We start from the raw sequence: 5,000 nt of genomic DNA on the forward strand, positions 1-5,000 counted from the left end.
GCAAATTGCACTCAGCTGTGCGCATGCGTGCTGGAGCAAGTGAGGAAGCTATTTAGTTTCTAAAGACGTTTCTAAAGATCATATTACAGAGGCATGTGAAAAACCACAACAGGCCTACGCTCTATGTAAGCACAATTAGCGATTCATAAAGACAGATTGATGAAAACAACCGTTTCGCGGCAGAAAATAGATTTTTTAGAAGCTGCATTCTTAGTGCCCCGTCCGCCGCCATTACATGGATATACTTGGCTCGCGCTGGATTTTAAATTTCTTCTACAGGCCTCCGAATTACACCAAAGTGATCTCAGTGAGTGAAACGTCTTATAATATGCTGTAAATAAGGTCCAGGTTGTCAAAAACGAGCATTCTCCTTTAAGACGGAGCACATAGCGAGCGCAAATCACACGCACTTCATGATGCTATTAGCGGCCCAATCCATTCTTTGTGAATTGGCCCCTATGTTCTTATAAAAGATTCATTTCATTCATCACATGTGCAGTGTGCAGTGTACAGTGCAGTCATGTGCAGTCATAGTGAAATGTGGCTGCCGGCTCCAAGATTATGCTACAGATAAACTCTAATACTCAAATTCCAAATTACTAATTGAGAAGTTATAAAAGAACAAATTGACTAATTATCCTAAGATCCTTAAGAGCAGCTGTTCCCGTACCAGGTGGTGATATTCCCAGTCAGGATGCTCTCGATCGTGGATGAGTAGAAGCTCCGTCAGATCTGGTGGGACGCTCTGAATGTCCTCAGTTGTCTGAGTTGGTTCAGTCTCTGACCTGCTTTCCTCACCACAGTGTCTTTGTGTGTTGACCATGTCAGGTCCTTGGGTGATCTGGACGCCAAGGTACTTGAAGCTGTCCACTCTCTGTACAGGGGTCCTGTTGATAATTAGAGAGGTGTAGTTCCTCTCCTGTTTGACGATGGTATTGCATTCACAGGTGGCTGTACAGTGGTGTGTGTACAGGGAGTACAGTAGTGGGGACAGCACACAGCCCTGGGGGACTCCCGTGTTGATTGTGAGGAGGGATGAGGTGTGGTTTCCTTCCTTCACCACCTGGGGTCTGTCTGACAGGAAGTCCAGGAGCCACTTGTAGAGGGTCTTGTTTTGCCCCAGGACCCTAAGCTTGGTCTGGGTGGGGTTATAGAGTTGAAGGCTGAACTGAAGTCAATGAACAGCAGTCTCACATAACCCAACTAATTCCCACTGCTCTTGTCTAGGTGGGATAGGGTAGTTTGGAGGATGTGATCTATCCCATCCTCTGTGGATCTGTTGGGTCTGTAGCGAACTATACCCAGATAGAAAGCGGATCTGGGCCATATACAGGCCAGATCTGGCCCTTGTGGCTTAGTTCCGGCCCATATATGGCCCAGAATCATTACACATCCGCTTGCTATCTGGGTAGGGGGTCTAGGGTGCTGGGCAGTGAGGAGCAGATGTGTTTCCTTCTCAAAGCACTTCATCACCACGGAGGTGAGAGCTACCGGGCAGTAGTCATTGAGGCAGGCTGGTCTTGGCTTCTTCGGTACGGGGATGATGGAGGACTTCTCGAAGCATGTGGGGACGATGGACAGGGCTGGGGACAGGATGAATATCACTGTGAACACTGGAGCCAGTTGGTCGGCGCACGCCTCGAGGACCCGCCCTGCGACACCGTCTGGTCCCACTTATTGAGGTTTAACAGTCATCGAGTACCCGTTACGCTGTTCCCAAGGACTAGGGTTGTCATCGTGAGGATTCGCTGGACTGAATAAGCTGAATGGGATTTGCTAGCCATGCTAATATGAGATCTGGGTTCAGAACTCTATAGCGAATATGAACTCAACATATGAAGCCGTTCCATAATGGTCGTCCTTTCATTGTAAATACATGACTGATATTTCAATCGACGACGAGTCTAGATCAGATGTCGTTTTTGTTGTTGTTTACGGATCTGGAAATATCTTGGCTCCCAAACAAGCAGAGGGATTTGGGGCCAACAGCTTAATAGACTGATTATTCTAATCCGTTTAGTGCTGAAAATTGGAAGTGTAGAAGGCTAAGGGTGTTTCATTTTTAAAAGCTCTTTCTTTGGGTGTGTGGGTCGGTGTGTGGGAGGGATGGGGTGCATTGTATCAGCTGTAACATGTCAACAACATGCAAATGGATCAAAATGGAGGTCAAAGTACCACGGTTGAAGAGCCAAAATGGCAGAAAGACGGTACACATCCCCGTCTCTCCTTCCTCCACAGCGGGACGCCTTCACCGTCAAGGCTGAATTTGAATACAATCTTGTTCTGCCGTTAGCTGTCTTCTCCCTATGCAAATTGCATCGTCATGCAAGCGCCACGGCAATTAGGGGACGGATGGAGATGGGAGGGGATGTTTCTCACGGCTTATTGCACACGGCGTCTGTCTCCCTCCCCGTATCCGCAGACTCCGCGCCCGCTCGGCCTTCTGGGTAAGTAGAGGGAGAGGCAGTGGAAAAAAAACCAAATCCTCCTCGCTCTCAATCTCCCAGCGAATATTTTGTGCGCTGCACTCTCCAAAGCCTGTTCCCCCCTCTCCAAAGCCTGGATAAACCAGCTTTGGTGCTAAGGAAGGAAGATAAGACAGAGAGACGTATGCTCCCCCCGCTTTCCTCTGAAGAACTGAGTCAGTGATCTGCAGAGGTATCCGCGCAGCAACAGATCTCTCTATGCAGCTGCGTCTCTCTGTGTCTACAGTTCACCAGAGAGGCATATCTTTGGGGACGGTATGATGCAAGATATCTCAGGTTGCCGAATTTGCCTCAACACCTGTGGACATGGCTTGAAGCCAGACGAGAGGGGTATATTGTACCAAAAAATGTCATTTTGGTACAATATACCCCACCTCCCCATAATGGTGGCTGTTTCTGTTACATAGCATGCAGCGTTTGGGAGTGACACATATATACAGGCGGCCATTGTGTGCCTTGTAACTTTGAGTGGAACTACCAGTATGTGAAAACACATGGACTTGCCTGAGATGCCAGATGATTTGAGGCGGAGGATGGCTACTCGACCCCTGAGGAAAAGCTATTGATTGACTCCACTTTCTACAGGCCTCCGTAAAATTCACAGAGCCAATAAACACGCGTAAACCTCGCACAGAAAGCATCTTGTTAACAGTGCACACTAACTTGCTAATGGCTAATGATTTAGGGAAAGCTTATAGATATTTATCGCTCTAAACTCTTCTTATTAAAAGCAGGACCTGGAACTGAAGGACTCTCGTAAATTAGCTCTCAAAGAGGCAGGCCCTATATTTGATAAGTGTACTCAGAGTCGTAAACATAGTGTGAATTTATCACTATGTCAATGACTGTGCGTGCCGTTCCTGGCAAACGAGAGGTTCGCATCTCCTATAGCGACGGAAGTCAACCTTCCTTAGGAGAACAAGTGGATTCGTGTCTCAAACTCATCCGAGACATCGGCAATCTCGTCTAATGTCGGCTCTTAATACGTTTCCTCATCTCCCATCATGAGAAATATAATGGAGACATCATAATTCTCAACAGTGGTTGGTTCCCGCTACCGTGAGATCTAATCTTGCGTAGAGAGTCTTCCCTTCCTGTGCGCTTCCATTCGGCTGCTGAAATGACCCTGCATGGCTTGTTCTGTGAAGGTGCTGGCGTCCGTTTGCTGATCCTATCACGGACAGGGAACAAACACTGCCCCTTCAAACACTCACAAACACCTACAGTACACACACAAAAACCCTCTCTCTCTCTCTCTCTCTCTCTCTTTCTTTACCTCTCTCTTTCCCTCTCTCTTTTTACCTCTCTTTCCCTCTCTCTTTTTACCCCTCTCTCTCTCTCTCTCTCTCTCTCTCTCTCTCTCTCTCTCTTTCCCTCTCTCTTTTTACCTCTCTCTTTCCCTCTCTCTTTTTACCTCTCTCTCTCTCTCTCTTTCCCTCTCTCTCTTTTACCTCTCTCTTTCTCTCTTTTTCCCCCCTCTTTTTACTTCTCTCTCTTTCTATATCTCTTTCTCTCTCTCTCTCTTTCTCTCTATCTCTTTCTCTCTCTCTCTTTCTCTCTTTTTTCCCTATTTTTACTCCTCTCTCTTTCTCTCTCTCTCTTCCTCTCTCTCTTTCTCTCTCTGAGACACAGCCAATACACACCTCCCGATACCGTAATGATGTTGTTGTGTGTTGGGATGAAATGATGGTATGGGAGTACTCTGGAGGAGAATGGCCAGTAATGGTGCACCAGTCTAATGGTCAATAGTCGGCACACAGACCGGGGTGTGCTGCGGTAATGACCAGTGGGCGCTGGGCTCTGCTCACTGGCTGTAATTGGACCAGGCTGTGGGGGGTTTGGGGGTTAATGGGTCATCCCCATGACATACTGACCCTCAGCTCATCCACATATACCTGTGTTCACGCACACACACACACACACACACACACACACACACACACACACACACACACACACACACACACCGTATAGCCATTTGTGTTGTGGTCCTTCCCTTGAGACACAGAGTAGCTGGCGTGATTGAGAGGTCGTCCTAATTTGTCAGCTTTTACTCTCCTTACTCCCCTTCCTCAGAACACCCCGATCTTGGTCTTAAAGGGATAGTCCGCCCAAAATCCATCCTATTCTCTTCGTAGCCGAGTCATACGTCTAGCTGTTGATTGTCCCAGACACCTTTTTAGACATATCTTACACTTAGTAACCATTACAGCCAAGGTGAGGGGAACGCTTGTGTTTGTTACATTTTGAGTGTCCATATAAACCGGTCATAATGGAGATATCAATTTGATTGGCCAATTGGCCATTGATTGGCAGTTATGATGTCACAGACCTCTGTAGTAACCTACAATACTGTGTATGCGTCATGATTCTCAATGTCCTAGACAATGTATTCAGACAGGAAGTACAGTGATTACTGTAGTACTGTATATGTGATGTACTGTACACCAATAGGGAATTACTAGCCTCAAGGATTTAGCATTCAAAAGGCTCCTTCTACAGTGACTCATAAGA

General features: G+C 47.0%; 1 protein-coding gene across 1 annotated transcript in view; it reads right to left on the reverse strand.

Annotated features, from left to right (window-relative positions):
- The window catches only part of LOC311309170 (trafficking protein particle complex subunit 12-like), a gene marked incomplete at its 5' end in the record, with an annotated part of 34,813 nt that overhangs the window by 19,960 nt on the left and 9,853 nt on the right, over window positions 1-5,000 (reverse strand). The gene's annotated exons all lie outside the window — the stretch shown is intronic.

Source organism: Borostomias antarcticus (genome assembly GCF_949987555.1).
Source record: "Borostomias antarcticus genome assembly, chromosome: 5".
In the NCBI taxonomy this organism is placed as follows: Eukaryota; Metazoa; Chordata; class Actinopteri; order Stomiiformes; family Stomiidae; genus Borostomias; species Borostomias antarcticus.